The 18,554-nt window shown below is 42.9% G+C and overlaps 1 protein-coding gene across 1 annotated transcript in view; it reads left to right on the plus strand.

Annotated features, from left to right (window-relative positions):
* ADAMTS19 (ADAM metallopeptidase with thrombospondin type 1 motif 19) overlaps window positions 1-18,554 on the plus strand; it is a 520,219-nt gene that overhangs the window by 386,207 nt on the left and 115,458 nt on the right. The gene's annotated exons all lie outside the window — the stretch shown is intronic.

Consider the following 18,554-nt stretch of genomic DNA (forward strand, 5'->3'; position numbering starts at 1 on the left):
TATGCCTGCGACGGGGCTCGCAAGGTGTCAATCTCGCCAATAAAAGCGGCGAGATTGACTTCCTTTTCTAGTCCCGTCGTACCCGCGTCACGTTCAAAATGAACGGACTTGTCCGTTGGGCAAGTCCGTTCATTCTGAAAGTCCGCCGTAACTCCGGCAAAAGTCCGTCGGAAAGACGGGCGGACTTAGCCTGCCGGAAAGTCCGGTCGTGTGTAGGCAAGTCCGTCCGTTCAGGTAGTCCGCCGGAAAGTCCGGCGGAAAGACTGTCGGACCAAGTCTGCTGGAAAGTCCCCTCATGTGTACGAGGCATAAGCTGTGTTGATTTTCATACTATGTCTTTCAAAACTTTGTGAATTATCACAAAAAGTGACAATGGACTTGATTCTGCATAAACTGTTTGAAAAGAGGTTATATTAAGAGATGCAGAAGTTTTTCAAATTACGCTCATAGAGTTGTTGCTATGTGTATGAAAATCAAGAGAGCAAGGCTGTTGAACCCTTAAAATGAAAACCAGTAAGGCGGACATTACTTCACTTTTTCCTTTTTTGTAGCCTAAACATGGAGTTGTTAAACATCTGTGTTCTTATATGAGGTCTTTGTCATCAAGTTAAACACATTCTTTTGTAGATGTAACATATATAAACAATAATGATCACAGCTAAGATTTACATGATCTAAAGGACGGGATGTGTATGCTGTGCATGCAAGCAGATACTGGACCAAAGTTTCTTGGTAGAGTTAGAAAGAGCCAAGACAAAAACCAAAGCACTGAAAGCTCTTGTATAATTTTATGTATGATTTATTTATACTGCACCAACAACGTATGGAGCTCTTTGTAATTGCCAATTACATGCTGAACATGCTGCTGGATGAAGAATACAATCAAGTACAGACCAGGAAAAATATGAGGGATGCTGCCCAGAGCGTCTCATGCTTATTTAACCATGACCCAGATCATGTCTCAGCCTTAGCTTTGAAGTCGTTAAGCCTGCTCTAAATTAATCTTGCAAATTACATTTACACTTTCATAACCACCTGCCATGTTTTAATGTTGGGTGGGAGCATAGCTTATTCCTAACTGCCAAGTTTTTTACAGCAACTACAAATGGCAGCTGTACTCTCTGGAGACACTATGAATTCAGAACTCCAAAAGGTGCCAGGAAACATTCCTTAACTATTCATAACTTCAGAAACACTTAAATATTGGGGGTTATTTACGAAAAGCAAATCCACTTTGCACTACAAGTGCAAACTACAAGTGCAAAGTGCACTTGGAAGTGCAGTCACTGTAAATCTGAGGGGTAGATCTGAAATGAGGGGAAGCTCTGCTGCATAGCAAGACCACTTACTGTTATCTCACATATATATTATTCTTATTATAGCCAAATTTACCACTCTAACTCCTCCCACAGCTTTTACACTACATAGACAGTGATATACCAAAACGTGCGGATTGTTCCCGATTGGTGTGCTATCACTTTGTGGAACGTTTCGCCAAATGGTTCACGAAATATCTTCGTTTTTGCGGTCCCATAGGAATGAATGGCGAAATGTTCAAAACTAGAGCGGGAGGTGACAAAAGCTGACAACCCCATGATCAGCCAAAACATTATGTCCACCCCATGATCAGCCAAAACATTATGACCACAACATGATCAGTCAAAACATTATGACCACCCCATGATCAGCCAAAACATTATGACCCCCTCATGATTAGCCAAAACATTATGTCCACCCCATGATCAGCCAAAACATTATGACCACAACATGATCAGCCAAAACATTATGACATTATGATCACCCCATGATCAGCCAAAACATTATGACCCCCCCATGATCAGCCAAAACATTATGTCCACCCCATGATCAGCCAAAACATTATGACCACAACATGATCAGACAAGACATTATGACCACCCGATGATCAGCCAAAACATTATGACCACCCCATGGAAAAAAAAAAAATAATTAAAAAAAAAATAATTTTTTAAAAAAATCATTTTTGAAAAAAAAAAATTTCATTTTTGAAAAAAATGTTCAGCTCTTTCAGCTAATGATGGGACTTCTTAAACTTTTTACTACTATTTATACTTTTTAAAATATTAAGCTTTTTAACACTTTTCACAGTTACTCTGGCCACTCCAACCACACAACAGTTACTCAAGCCACTTAACCCATTTACTCCATCCACTCCAGTTGTAGACTACTGTAGATGGAGGCAAGAAAACTTCACACAATTTCCCCAGAAATTGTAGCTTTTCTAGTTATCCAATCATGTGCAAGCTAAAATGCTGTTTTATTTTGCTTGCATGTTCCCCTCAGATCTACAGTGACTGCACTTCCAAGTGCACTTTCAGTGCAATTTCAAGTGCACTTTGCACTTGTAGTTTGCACTTGTAGTGCAAAGTGGATTTGCCTTTCGTAAAATAACCCCCCAGAATGATGGATGGAAGAGAGGATGTAGCATGTCTATTACATCCAGGTTCCAAGTTGAAAATCACTTGCTACCTGTTGTAAGTAATACAAATATTTACAGGTATGCAAAAGATTTGATTTACCTCTTATAGGAGTTGTTGTACAATTAGTAAGTGCAAACAAATGGACAACATAAAGATTTATAGTAAAAAGCATTCTCAGGCTCACTTCCTCACTGATGCGTTACCACCAGACATTTGCCCCACGTGTTGCTATGCACAGGGTTTGCCTTTAACCCTCCCGCTTGACCTTAGCTAGATATAAGGTATAGCACCGCTGAAAATTTTCAGCAAAGACATAAGGGATATATACATTTTGATGGATAGTTCTCTCAAGGCATGCTATAGGCACCTATCTGGCTTGTTGCCATGTTCATACACAGTATGCATAGTAAACTTATCTGGTTTTGGCCAGCTGGACCTTGGTATCATGCAGCAGTAGTGACAACACTTTCTCCCAGTGCTGTTTAACCTCTGTAGCAGCTCTAGGCAAGCAATAGCATCTAGTAGTTTCTGCAGCTGTATAGTTCTAGCATTTTTCAATTCAATGGCTTACCAAATAAGGTTCATCTCATAACACTTATGAGTCTCCTAAAGAATGAATCAGGGGTATAGTTGTCCGAGAGACACTGAGACAACAAAGCAGATGATTCTGGTCTAAGCGGTTATTCCTGAATCAGGGACGTATTCATCTTCCAGTACCATGCTCTGGGAGAAGGATGCCCATTATGTCATCCATAGTGACTGGTGCATAGTCCAAGAAAGTTTGCTTTTGACCACAGTCTAATGCCCCGTACACACGGTCGGACTTTGTTCGGACATTCCGACAACAAAATTCTAGGATTTTTTCCGACGGATGTTGGCTCAAACTTGTCTTGCATACACACGGTCACACAAAGTTGTCGGAAAATCCTATCATTTTAAACGCGGTGACGTAAAACATGTACGTCGGGACTATAAACGGGGCAGTGGCCAATAGCTTTCATCTCTTTATTTATTCTGAGCATGCGTGGCACTTTGTCCGTCGGATTTGTGTACACACGATCGGAATTTCCGACAACGGATTTTGTTGTCAGAAAATTTTATCTCCTGCTCTCCAACTTTGTGTGTCGGAAAATCCGATGGAAAATGTCCGATGGAGCCCACACACGGTCGGAATTTCCGACAACACGCTCCGATCGGACATTTTCCATCGGAAAATCCGACCGTGTGTACGGGGCATTAGAGATATCAGGAGTTGGAGATTGGGAGGCCAGAATCTAATCAATTCTGGAATATTATGTGGGGCAGAAAAGAATCTATACACATGGACATCTAGATAATGTAGATACCAAGCATCCACAAGGCAAAGAGCTTGTAAGGCTCTTTTGATACAACAAAGGTAAGAGTAAGACAGGTGAGTGGCAGATCTTGAGGCATCTAATAAAGGGTCAAGAGTCAGGTTAAGAACTCCACTCATGATCAATATACCCTCGACAAAGGATTGTAGAACTGAGAGGCAGTCTTCAAGAATTTGAAGTTGGGCTTGATTAGGGAGATAGAAAGAGGCTAAAGTGACCTTTGGTCCCTCCAAGTCAACTTTTTGAAACAAGAAATGGCTATTCTGGTAGGTCTTTTGATCAATCTTCCAACCAACCGTCCTGGAAATCGGGGAGATCACAACTCCTGTCTTAGAGAGGGTTTTTTTATTGTGGTACACCAAGGGAAAGCAGCAATTGGGAAACTTCAGGAAGTTATTTGTTGTGAGTTTCTTGCACAAAGCCTCCATGAGTCCTGAGGTGCCAGAGCTCTCATAGGATGTGGGCTACTTCTAGGGAATATTGAAACATTTGATGTTAAAAAATTTGAACCTACAGGTAGGCATAATGAAAAGGCACTCAGAAGGTTCCTGGTCAGAGGCACCCAAAGGGGATCAAAGGAGCTCAGTACTCTATACTGGGTAAGAGGAGATAAAGAAAAGTAAAATCACAGAACAACAAAGAGTTCATGGCTATCGTCATATTATTTCCTGCTCCTTGTCTTCAGCAAAATTGTCTGTAACCTGAACAGGTGGCATGGGAAGCCGGGCCACAGGGACCCAAAAGATGAGCATCCCAGGCAGCAATGCTCCTCTCTTGTCAGCACACTTACTGTGAATACACAAGTGGAGAAAAGAACACACATGCTCTGGTGCAGAAAACCTTTTTTATTGAATGAATAAAAAGAATAAAAGCAATATACTCACAAACAAATGAGTAGACACAGGTATATCATTTGCTCAAATTCCTCCTCAGCAGTGCATGTCCTCGACAGAGCTGTCAGCTAACACTACAAGGGTATAAGATCTCCAGATCCGAGTGCAGGTAGGTACCCAGGTGAGATGATGCAGTTAGAGCTCAGAGTAATATGGATCTCACCCACTCCAGTGTGAGATAAATAAGGGGATTATTACCAAAGTTGGCAAATACAGTCCAGTGTTCCTGGCAAGGAGCAAATCGATGAGAGAAAGATAGAGGAGGAGGAGGAGTGTTTGAAATCCATATTACTCTGAGCTCTGCCTGCATTATCTTATCTGGGTACTCATTCAATAAAAAAAGGTGTTCTGCACCACAGCCTGTGCGCTCTTTTCTCCACTTGCGTATTCACAGTCTCCAGTGCCCGCTGATCAAGAGAGCTGCAAGGTGTTGCAAACCAAAGTATAAGTCCTCCAGGATGGAACATCCCCATAAACATTTTTGGATTTCAGTTTTTGGGTTACCCTAGGCATGAGCGCAAGTACTGTTTATTGTGTTTACATTTTCAGCTCATTAAGCAGGGAGTAACATATAATTAACTAGAAATTGGATAGTTTCCCTGCCTAGTTGTCAGCCAGTATATATTTATTACAGGGAAGCTATTAGCTGCACCCCCTCCCCTCCATATGGGATATGTTTAACTGTAGGCAACTATAAAACAGCAAAACTGTTGTACAAAACCAGCAACAGTCCAGAGGACCAACTAAGAAGTCAGGTATGGTACAGCTTCAAGTTCATTATTGTGATCTCTAGCAGGTGAGAGAGAGAGAGAAGGCAGGCTTCATCTGTAAATTAACAAAATACATTTTAGTCTCCCTGGGACATAGGAAAAAATGTTTAAATTAATTATCTGTTCATATTTCACAGGATGTTTTAAAGGTCAGAATTCTAGAGGTAAAAATTGAGACCAGGCAATTTTTTTGTAAGGAATCATTGTTAGGACATCCAGTACCACCTAAACTGTGTTTTTATAATTTCACAACAGAGAAACCGTATAATAATAGTTTAGATCACAGTCATTTATGAGTGCACTGACTGCCCAAGTGTGTTTTCTGAAGCGCCTGGTATAAATGTAATTTCAGACATACACGTGCATCTACCAGACATTTTTGTTTTTACAGTATGGAGGTGGTTAAAGAGAATCTGAACTGTGCAATATGTACCCTAAAATGACAAACATAGGAATTGCAAAAGACTAATCACCAGTGTCCTGTAGTGCCTGCGGGCTCCCTGCAGGTCAAATTTTACCATTACTCACCTAAATGGCCTTTTTCTGTGCTGTCTCTCTGTGTAGGCAACTATTATGGTAGAAGAGAAGAGCTTTGCTTCCTCAAGTCAGAGCAATGAGACCAGAAGTCAGATGCACAGTGCCTTAAAGTGGTTGTTAAGCCACTCTAACCTGTATACACCATCAGCCATGCCTCCTATTGTAGTGTTCCCCTGTGTGTGTGATTTATAAAAATAATTGCTGAAAATACCTAATTTCACTGCAGAGATTGTGAATACATGACTGGCCAGCTTTCTCCTTTCTTCCTCTGAGAGATGCAATGGGTGGGGCTGAGATTCCCCTGCTGATGTCAGTCTGGAGGAGAGGAGGGGAGAGCTGGTTGATCATGTGATCGCAATCTCGGCTCTTAAATGAGGTATTTTACAGCATTTATATTTATAAATCATTCACAGAGGGGGACACTGCAATAGGAGGCAGTGCTGATGGTGTACAGGTTAGTGTTGCGTTATGAGAGCAGCAGGGGGGGGAGGGGTGGCTCACACACAGACAGAGAGGGGAGGGGGAGGAGGACACAGCAGCAGAGAAGAGAGCAGATAGCAGGCTGCTGATGACAGAGGCACATAAACTGACCACGGTTGCCGGAGTTTTGCAGCCATGATACATCGTGGTCAGTTTACAAAGGGGTGGGGAGAATCTGGCAGGATCAGCCAGTTTTTTTAGGTGTTACAGAGGGCCAAATGACACAGGACAAGCACTGTGTCATATAACATGCTTTAAAAGAGTAGGGTCCATTTTTTGGGGGGGTTAACAGACGCATTAAACGATCTCTCACTGCAGACATACAACTATGAGGCTGCTGGCACAAGAAGTGTGCTATTATTTTTCAGGTTGAAATTGAGGCAAAAGTTAGATTCTTCAGAGTAATGATTAGGTACAATTAACATTTGTAGATGTTCCCCATAAGATAGCAAATCTACATTTGAGTTCAGGTGCACTTGAAGTGCAGATGCTTAGGATTTACAGTATAAAAAAATAGTTTATAGTGTGTGACAACAAAAATTAATTAACAAATTTGGGGGAACAGCAAAATATAACAGGCAGGTAAAATGTTCTAATCTTCAATAAAGTATACATTAGTAGATATGATTATAATGTCCAATGATCGGGTCATGTTGCAAGGAAAAGTTTGCTAATGCAATACAGTTCTTTTGGATTAGTGTGCAATATGATAGTTTCTATTTCCAGGCTTCACTATTTTGTATAGAGCATTTAATATATACCATGGATTCACCTTTTTTTATAAGGAGAAGTCCAGCCTGAGCTTATTCGGCTGGGTTTCTCCTATGGGTCACAGGAGTGCAATTCGTTTTGCACTTCTGTGACCTGTTTTCAGCAGCGAGCGGTCTAAAGTTCACTCTCTGCTGATGTCACCAAAATCAGTCCTCATCCTGACTCTGGAAGTCTGAATGCGCCAGGTGCCTGGACTGATGGCAGTCTCAGCCTCTCAGCGAGCCGCTGAGAGGCTGAGACAGCCGCTCCCCGTCCCTCCACAGCTCAGCGCTCCAGTGAGCATGGAGGAGCAGAGCAGGAGAGCTGCTTATTGACAGTCAGCAGCTCTCCTCTCGGGGATCTGTGAGAACCAAGTCATCGGCGGTGTTCGTGGCTTGGTTCTCAGTGAAGAGGCAGCGGGAGACATATGCAGCATCTGTATTAAAAACTGTATTAAAATCTGATAAAAACAGGATTCCCATACCTCTCCCCTGGGTAAGACGTATAACATTACATTTTCGGCATGGTGTCAATTGTCTATTACGTCAAAGAACAACACAATTATGTGTGAAGTAGGATCCCAAACATATGTACAGAAGTAATAGAGTACAATCATTGCCAGCACAGCACAGGTGTAAACAGAGATTAAAACAGATACAAGAATATTGTTTCAGTGTAGAATGTTTCTGTTTTATTGAAAATTCATTCCAGGAATCTTGAATTTATCAGTATTGGCTTCATGCCCTTTTGTAAATTCAGACTTAAAAGGAGTAAATATTTTTCTGTGTTTCGTCTTTGTTCCCAAAGTAAGAGCATGTATGATTTGATTTGAAACCAAACATGCTTTTTGCAACATTGCTTATATGCTTCAGTCTATGCCAGTGAAACCCCAAGAATGTGATTTCAATGTGTTCTTACCCTCTAACTCCAAATGTCAATTTACAATTTTTGTTTGGATAATTTGAGCAGGTGAGCAAGTCATCTGGCAAGTTATCTATATCAATCCCTCAAACCTATTTAATAATGAATTGCTGGAAGCTGATTTGTGAGAAGAAGCCAACAGTCTTTAAATGATTGGCCATTCACATTAGTAAGTGCCTTGGTAAACACTAAAATATATTTACCACATCTACATAGGCATCAATATACACATACACAAACACTGGGTTACTTTGTCCTAAATTTGAAGACTGCAGCCTCACCCTTAGCTCTTCCTGTACATCCACTTTTTGGATCCATGCCCTGCTCTCCTCCTTTTCACTAACTGACAGACTGTCATTCTACTGCTTACTGTATCTGTGCTACAACAACTGAAGCTCAGGACTACAACATATTACAAATAGAGTTGGGCGAACAGTTCGGGCCAAGCAAAAGTTCGGCCCTAACATTGCCTGTTTGCCCATTCAGTGAACACCCGAATTTGCGGGGCGCACTGCACAGTGCATTCTAAAGCTATAGGGCATAATAAATAGCTGTTTTTTTCCCCTGCTGTAGCAAATTGGAACATGCTTTGCTGGGATTTTTCGCCTTCCTCAGGATCAACTGTGGTTGATGGATTGTGTATATGGGATTGTATTATTTAATTTTATTGTTTTGGTTGAACTAGGTGGACTTGTGTCTTTTTTCAACCTGACCAACTATGTAACTATATACTTTGTATATATGTCAATGAGTTTGGTATTTACCTTTGCCTACTATATTAATTTATATGTTACCTTGCTATGCTATTATCATGTTATTTGTATGAAATAAATGATATGTACTTTATCTACTATTTATATATTGTGCTACTATGTAACATATGTGGTTCTTACTAATTATGTACTACCTACCAGACACACCCTGTCATGTTGTCTCCTTGGCTGCATGATTCATATAAAGTCCCATTTCCTTCCCCCCTTTTCTATATACTTGTATGTTGTTAAGTAAGCCATCCGCGGCGTCCTTAACAATGAATGAGTCACCAACTGTCAATGGGCTTCCCCACTGACAGTTGAATAGAAAAAAAAAACATTTGCAAGCAATAGAAAAATCTGAAAAAAATGACGTGGAGTCCCCCCCAAACTCTATACCAGACCCTTATCTGAGCATGCAGCCTGGCAGGTCAGGAAAGGGTGAGGACGAGCGAGCATCCCCCTCTCCTGAACCTTACCAGGCCACATGCCCTCAACATGGGGGGGTGCTTTGGGGCAGGGGCACATTGCCCAATGTAGATCCTTCATCAACCAGGACATCACCATCGGATCCCAAAAAAAGCTCCGCTCGCGTTGAAGGCTAACCGCCATCTGCCTGCTCGGGCGTTTGACAGTTTGATAGGTAAGGAGCGGGGCCATCTGGCGATGTCACCTGGTGGCTCAGCTGCCAAGTGACGTCACTGACCCAGCACGCACCAATCGGTGATATCATACTGGGGCAGTGCCACCAGGTGACCTCACCAGGTGCCTCCGCCCTGTACCTTTACAAGAACTGTCAGATGGCAGAGCAGGCACATGGCAGTTAGTCTTCATTGTGGACTGAGCTTTTTTTTTTTTTCTTTGGGGGGGCCTCATGATTGGATTTACAGTGTTGAGAAACTTGAAAGTAATGGGAGAGGAAATGTTTTTGAACAAATTTAAATCTATACTGTTTTATACAAGTTTTAGTGAAATTCTAGGGGCTATGATATTAGTTGAGTCAATGATTGCAAGAAGCAATGTTCTGACAAACAAGTTTTCTATGAATGTTACCCTAACATTTTATACTTGTGTTGCCATGTACTTGCATGAAAAAGAATCCTGTTCTCTTTACATTGCTTCCTCTGTGTGAAATACCTAGTGACCCTGCCAGTTTCCTGCTTTCCCATTTCAAACTGACCACTCCTGGCATGGAAGGACCTTCATTATCCCAGCATGGTCAGTTTGCTTCTTTGCATTCTACTTGGAAGCTGCAGGCTGCTGTGCTGATACACATCATGCCTGTACTCCTGTGGTCACAAGCCCCCACCCAGCTCTTCACTAGGAAGATCAGTGTTCTGCTCACTTTCTGCCTCCTGCTGACACATTCCCCTGCCCTGCTCTTCTGCGGGAAGATCAGTGTATTGCTGTTTCACTGCCTTTGCTCATACATGCTCTGCACAGCTAGTCACTATGTATTTCTGACTGCTTTTTAAACAAGACAGTTGCTTAAACAGTATTTTGTCATAAGTATTGGGACACCTGCCTTTACATCCACATGAACTTTAATTGCATCCAAGTCTTAATCTGTAGCGTTCTATATATTGAGTTTGCCCACCCTTTCAGCTATAACAGCTTCAACTCTTCTGAAAAGGCTGTCCACAAACCCCAAACTTGCTCATCCACGTCTTGCTTTGTGAACTGGTGCGCAGTAATGTTGGAACAGGAAGGAGTCATCTCCAAACTGTTTCTACAAAGTTGGGAGCATGAAATTATACAAAATGTCTTGGTATGCTGATGCCTTAAGAGTTCACTTCTCTGAAACAAAGGGGCAAAGCCCAACCCTTTAAAAAACTACCCCACACCATAATCTCCCCTCCAACAACTGATTTGGAGGGGTGACCATATACTTTTGCCAATATGGTGTAGCTGAGCGAGTTTGTGGTAGAGGAACTTGACTGGCCTGCACAGAGTCCTGACCTCAACCCAATAGAACACCTTTGTGATGAATTAGAGTGGAGACTGTGAGTCAGGCCTTCTCATCTACATCAGTGCCTGACCTCAAAAATGCGCTTCTGAAAGAATGGTCAAACATTCCCATAGACACATTCCTAAACCTTGTGGACATCCTTCTGAGAAGAGTTGAAGCTGTTATACCTGCAAAGGGTGGGCCAACTCAATAAGACTGGGATGTCATGTGAGTGTGAAGCCGGGCATCCCAATACTTTTGACAATACAGTGTATGTGTATATATATTTATATATATATATGTAGCGCTGGTAGATTTGCGATCTACCATCTGATAGGTAAATTTAGTAAATTGCTCATTAGGGGAAGTTAGATTTGCCTCTGTTCCAGCTTGGCTGACGTTACATGTGTTTCCATACTGGGCCAGTGGGTGTCGTTGTTACTATTGGCTAGTGTTGGAAAGGCAACGTGTCAAAGCGTATGGATGCTCTTCTGTCCCGGAGACAACTCGGTGGAGGTGGTCCTCCGAGTGGGATTCTAGGAGAGGGTATTTATGGGACAGATGCCATATTTTAGGGTCATTTTACAGCCATCTGCTGGCCCTCCTGGCCAACAGATATGCGTTAGAGTGCTACCTCGTGGTCCTCCGTTCCGGAGGCCCGCGTCACTGCGGCGCATGGGTGGGCCTAGAAGCTTGTCTGGGGCCTACCACAGCAGCCGAGGAATGGTCCTGAGCTGTCTATCCAGAGTGAAGAAGCTGGACAACTGAGGAGATCCCAGGGGAAGACCCATCATGGAAGGATCATGCAGAGTGCTGGTCTGGAGAGGGGCCTGGAGACTCGGTTGGAGGACGTATCCTAAAGTAACTTTACAGCATAGTGTTGCCGGGTTTGGCTTAAAGGGTCAAGCACTGTCACTGACATTCACCTCAAAACCAATACATCCTGTGGCAGAGGATCGTACGAGTTCATCCCAAGCAAGTCTGTGGCAGAGACTTTTGTTCTTGCTACGTGCTGGCTGCTAGGCAAGTGAGAGAGGCCTATCCAGGCGAGCAAAGAGTGTGTCCCAGGAGGGGAGCGCATTCTACTGTAATATTCAACTCTAAAGGACATTTGTCAAGAATCCTACAGAAAGGTATTTGAGCTTTCCCTGTAGTTTCCCTTTTGCCTCTTTCCTGCTACTTCCTTCGTTAATTGTTCAATAAAGCATTGAAAACATACTCAAGTGTTGGTGCTTGTATCGTCCGGAGGTAAACTCAACGGAACACTAGACCAGGTGCCGGTGAAACAGAGGGAAGGAGAGTGAAGGTAACAAGCCCGCTTAAACCAGCAGCTCCGTGGAGAGTTATTGCTACATGTGGGTGTGTCGTCTGGGATTTGTTGACCGTCAATTCTCGCAACCCAGAGAAGTGTTTCACCGGGAGTTTACAGTGAGAGCTGGACTTTGTCAAAATTTTGCAGGAAGAGAAGGGGTTAAAGCTGCAGAACTTTATTTCTGAGTGCGTAGGCAGCGGGCGCCAGTGAAAGCCCGGGAGCTACGTGATCAGAGGAACAAGTGGGAGGAGCTTACCCTACTTGATACCACGTGGGACGCATGTATGTGTTTGGCGACAGAGGAAAAGAGAAGCCTCGTGATCGTGCTGAGAAGATCAGAGTGTGGCTATGTCTTTTCCGGCGATGCAGTCAATTATGGGACCGAGAATGTTCCCTGCAAACACTGTGTTGAATACTGTGCTGACCGGAACCCTGCTTACGGATACTGGAGTTCGTTTGAAGCCGCAGGGGAGGTTTGTTCTGTATACCTCAGGAGATATTGAGGGACTGGGCATGATCTGCCATCGATGTGTAGGACTGGCCGTGCATCTTCGTCAGTTTGGCCGCTGTCCGCAATGTGGAGAGTACTTGTTTATGGTGGAGCAACCTACCACGTCGCCCCGTGTTTATCGGATGGATTGGGCAACAGGTATCGCCACAGTAGAAGCTGCTACTACTACAGAGAGAGAACGGCAGGCCACCACTTTGCCTGTTGTTGCTGAGAATGTTCCGGAGAGAGACACTGCTGTTGCCGTCTCGTCAGGGGACATTACTGTGATTTCTGCGTTCACTACACCTACTCCTGTTGTACCTGTTCAGAGGAAGGTGGGATATGTGAAGGCTTCCCACGGCCGTGGTCGAGGCATACCTCAGAGGTTACCTGAACCGGTGCTACCAAAGTCCACGTCAGGAACGGGTAAGCCACTGATGGGGAATGTATCTGGGACTGTAAATAAGTATCTGCCAGCGGGAGAGTTGGGAGATTCGGAAATAGAATCCATGTCGGATCTTTCCGGTGATGATGACTTATTTGAGACTATGTCACAAGAGCTGTTGTGGTCACAAGGCAAAGACGTCACCTCTGCTATGACTTTCCCTGAATGGACAGCCCTGAGTTCTTGGAAGACATCACCCTGTGTGGAGCCGCACAGTACTGTTACTGAGACTTTGCCGAAAGTTGCTAGTTCACTACAGACACCGGCTGGGACTATGGTGAGCAAATCATTGGATTCCTATGTGCCTCCTGGAATAGGGAAAGACAAATCTCTGCCCAAACTTGCATGTTTGCAGAGAATGTTAAACAAGCGTGTGGCTGCAGAGTATGGTTTGGAATTCCCCTATGTGCCACAGGACATAATGCAAGTCATTGAACTTAACCGGGAACTTTGGTACAGTGAAGCTGTTTGGGACTATTTGTCTGTGCCTAAGCCTTTCCGAAAGACTGGATGTTCTGTTAAAATGGATGAACATTTTAGTGGATGTTTTATGCTCTGGAACTTCGGTCGCCACATCTATGCTGACAAAGTGGTCATCTGCAGGCCCGGAAAAGATGACGTTGTCTATGTCATTACCACAGTGGATAAAACGGGAAAGACACTGACCTTGCCAGATCCCCGGGTTTATTGGTGATTATGGACAAAAGAACTTTGAAGTTAGATAGTTAGTTAGTGTCAGTATAAAGAGATCTTCGTGGTCAAGATCTGCATATTCTGTTCAGTGTTTCAAATCCAAGGACTTCTTTTTGCTAGCCGGATTTCCTTCATTTAAAGAAATTATTATACAGGGATGGACTCTTTAAGATTATTTTGATATAGGTAAAAAGGAAGAGAGGCTCATTTTAAAAAAAAGAAAAAGAAAAAAGAGATGAGGCTTTGATCCTGATATTGTACAGTATATGTGTGTGTTTAATATGTTTTCCCTTTCAGGAACTATTGGATCTCCTATCAAGCTGGGAGGCTTTTCAGCTAGATAGATAGTGAGGTTATGTACAGTCATAGGATGGTTTTGTTTACGGACGTTTACGGACGTGAACATAATGTTTTGTAGATGTAATCTTATAATGTCTTTCCACTGTCTTTCTTTCCTCTTTGACTATCCAAGTTATTTAAAGCTCAAATACCTACTCCCAGGCTTGTTTTTGGAAAGACGTTGGGGACAAAGTCTACTGTAGTGGGGGGAGTATGTAGCGCTGGTAGATTTACGATCTACCATCTGATAGGTAAATTTAGTAAATTGCTCGTTAGGGGAAGTTAGATTTGCCTCTGTTCCAGCTTGGCTGACGTTGCATGTGTTTCCATACTGGGCCGGTGGGTGTCGTTGTTACTATCGGCTAGTGTTGGAAAGGCAACGTGTCAAAGCGTATGGATGCTCTTCTGGCCTGGAGACAACTCGGTGGAGGTGGTCCTCCGAGTGGGATTCTGGGAGAGGGTATTTATGGGACAGACGCCATGTTTTAGGGTCGTTTTACAGCCACCTGCTGGCCCTCCTGGCACGGAAGGATCATGCAGAGTGCTGGTCTGGAGAGGGGCCTGGTGACTTGGTTGGAGGACGTATCCTAAAGTAACTTTACAGCATAGTGTTGCCGGGTTTGGCTTAAAGGTTCAAGCACTGTGACTGACATTCACCGCAAAACCAGTACATCCTGTGGCAGAGGATCGTACGGGTTCATCCCAAGCAAGTCTGTGGCAGAGACTTTTGTTCGTGCTACGTGCTGGCTGCTAGGCAAGTGAGAGAGGCCTATCCAGGCGAGCAAAGAGTGTGTCCCAGGAGGGGAGCGCATTCTACTGTAATATTCAACTCTAAAGGACATTTGTCAAGAATCCTACAGAAAGGTATTTGAGATTTCCCTGCAGTTTCCCTTCTGCCTCTTTCCTGCTACTTCCTTCGTTAATTGTTCAATAAAGCATTGAAAACATACTCAAGTGTTGGTGCTTGTATCGTCTGGAGGTAAACTCAACGTAACCCTAGACTCAGTGCCGGTGAAACAGAGGGAAGGAGAGTGAAGGTAACAAGCCCGCCTAAACCAGCAGCCCCGCGGAGAGTTATTGCTATATATATATATATATATATAGTAATATTGGGAGTTATTTAGCTTCAGTCTAGAGCTTACCAGTGAGTGGAGTCCACGTCAGATATGCCGTTTAAGGGCTTGTAGGCCCACTTTTATTAAAGAAAGAAAATGTCCACCTAGAATTCCCACACAGGGGTTTCAACTTCACAGCAGTAATGTAGTAATAAACAAAAATACCAAGTACCTGGCTCTCTGGTCAGCTCTGCTGCTCAGGCTTTGCTTCAGACCTCTTGGCTTTATAACAGAGTTCCTGTACCTCAGCACTCTTTTCCAGCTTCCTTGCTGTTCCAGCCCACAGGCTTGGACCCTCTGTCTGCTGACAGACACAACTGTGCAGACATGCACTCTTCTCCCTTGCACACCTTGACTCCTCGGGAGGGCGGAGCCCAGAACCCTGGTCCTGGCTCTGCTATAAGGTCCATGACCCACCTGTACAATCAACAAGCCAGACTCCTGGCTGTTCCCAAAACCCGGTCCCAGGATTGAAGATTCCATCCCACCCAGATCGCTATGAAATCTCCAGGCTCCAGGACCCCAACTGGATTTTACCAACCACAGAGGAAACTGATAGTTTCCTCCAAATTAAAAATTTTATATATATATATATATATATATATATATATATATATATATATATATATCTATTTCACAGGCAGAAATGTGTTAAGAATTAAGTTTTACTGTATATATAATAATAATAAAAGTAATTGTGCTAATCATAAATTAAAGTAAAATGCATAAATTCATCCACAAAAACAAAAACCATTAAGGTTCATAGATTTATAAAAAAAGAATATGTGCAGAAAAAAGGAAGTCCTTATGGTAGAAACATATACTAATTATATGTGTATAAAAAAAGTCCATATAGGAAAACATCAGACCAGATAATCCACCACCAAGTAATCGTGCATGACTTCTAGTGACACTCCACACCCAGTGAGCAGGGACGCTTACAAGATGGTATGGACCACCTACTGCTAGGATGGTCAAACAGGCTCGCAGAAAATCTGCTCACTGGATGTGTAGTGTAACTAGAGGTTCTGCACGATTACTTGGTGGTGGATTACCTGTTCTGATGATTTTCTATATGGATTTTTTTATACACATAGAATTAGTATATGGAGAAGAGAAAAAGACTGAAAACTGCTCCTTAACATGAGACACCTCCATCCCTATATTACACATAAAAAATAAAAACTCGCCCATGGGACTTTAAATGAGGTGTCCATGATGATCACAGATAAGTAAATATAATAGTAGAAAAATATTAAGATTTATTAAGATCATTACCATCCAATACAGGTTATACATGTAGATGGCAATTCATAAAAGCAGCAGCATAACATGATAGTCCTAAATACATAGCCAAAATAACATACATCAAAGTATCATGAATACAGATATACATAATACATCTCTAATCCGGCGCGTTTCGCAAGCTCTCCTCGCATCATCAGGGGCTGATGTGTATATCTGATGTCTGTAACAACAAGTAAAAAAGTAGATTAGAGTATAGGTTATGATTGGACAAAAGCACGAAGCCAGAACTGGTGGTCACCATACTCACTTGTCAGGTGATTGGCTCCAGGGGCCGACCCCGGAAGGGGCAGGCGGAAAGCCTCTCTCACTGGAGCTGAAGGGATGAAGGCCAAAGCATGGAAAGCCAAGGTCAGGCGTAGGGCAGGCATGGCAAGAAAATGGAAAGAAGGAGAAGAGGGTTGGGCCCAAATGTCACCCAGAATCCTTGCAGAGCGTACTCACTATAATAAGATATATGAGTATAAATGTATATATGTGAATCTACAAAAATCGATGTAACAGAGGAGTATCTTAGGAGGGGCGGAGCCACCCCATGCATCGGCGTCATGCCTTGTGCACAGTGATAGACTTCCGCATTCAGCGGCGTCCCCATTCCTGGCGCAGTGTGTCATCCTAGGCGATGGGCGGGGATCTCCGCTACGCTATGCCGTATTCCGGTGGGCGCGTGGTGGGTCCTCCCCCTCACTGCCAGTCGCATGACGTTAGGGGCAGAGGCCACGGCGGATATCCGGGTATTTAGGCGGGGGTTTTGGCATGACAAACTTTTACTTTCCTGCTAGGTCCTCCTTACACATTAATGAGAGAGCACATTGGTAAGCATCATTCTCACCACTATACCTTGTTATATATTATTCCTTTAGCGCACTTACCAGTCACGTACAATGTGGAGTGTCATATGCATATACTCTCACTCCCTTATCTAACTCACTTCCCTTATTTCTGATCACTCTTTTCTGCTGATCATTCTTCCTCTGGCTATCCTCATTCATTTTTTTCTTTCTTTGCACATCACTTTTTACCTCTTTCTCCCCTTTTTTATCACACTCTTCTCATTCACTTTACACTGTTTTCCCCTATGTCTTGCAGGATATTCTTGTATCCTATGTACTTTTGTACAACATCCCCATACTTTTATAATACTTTGATACCAATTAATTGAGTTATATACATATATACATTTACAATCCTTTCAGAGTGCGTACACTATATAAAGATTCATAAGTAACTTAGGATACCATGACTATGGCTACATTAATTACCTATATACATACATTCATACAACTCTTCATAGTAAATACACCCTGCATAACCTAGGGGTAACATTTGGGTCTTCTATCTCTTTCTCCTTTCTTTTTCTTTTCTTTTTCCCTTCTTTTTCTTTCCTTTCTTTCCTTTTTTCTTCTAACATTGTTGGACACTCCTGCACCCTTTGCTCTAGAGTATACTGTTTCATATTCCTCTGCTACATCTATTTTTGTAGATTCACATATATACATTTATACTCATATATCTTATTATAGCGAGTACGCTCTGCAAGGATTCTGGGTGACATTTGGGCCCAACCCTCTCCTCCTTCTTTCCATTTTCTTGCCATGCCTACCCTACGCCTGACCTCGGCTTTCCATGCTTTGGCCTTCATCCCTTCAGCTCCCGTGGGAGAGGCTTTCCACCCGCCCCTACCCTGGGTCGGCCCCTGGAGCCAATCACCTGACAAGTGAGTATGGTGACCACCAATTCTGGCTTCATGCTTTTGTCCAATCATAACCTACACTCCAATCTACTTTTTTACTTGTTGTTACAGACATCAGATATACACATCAGCCCCTGATGATGCGAGGAGAGCTTGCGAAATGCATCGGGTTAAAGATGTATTATGTATATCTGTATTCATGATACTTTGATGTATGTTATTTTGGCTATGTATTTAGGACTATCATGTTATGCTGCTGCTTTTATGAATTGCCATCTACATGTATGACCTGTATTG

This window comes from Aquarana catesbeiana, linkage group LG01, assembly GCF_042186555.1.
Source record: "Aquarana catesbeiana isolate 2022-GZ linkage group LG01, ASM4218655v1, whole genome shotgun sequence".
Taxonomy (NCBI): domain Eukaryota; kingdom Metazoa; phylum Chordata; class Amphibia; order Anura; family Ranidae; genus Aquarana; species Aquarana catesbeiana.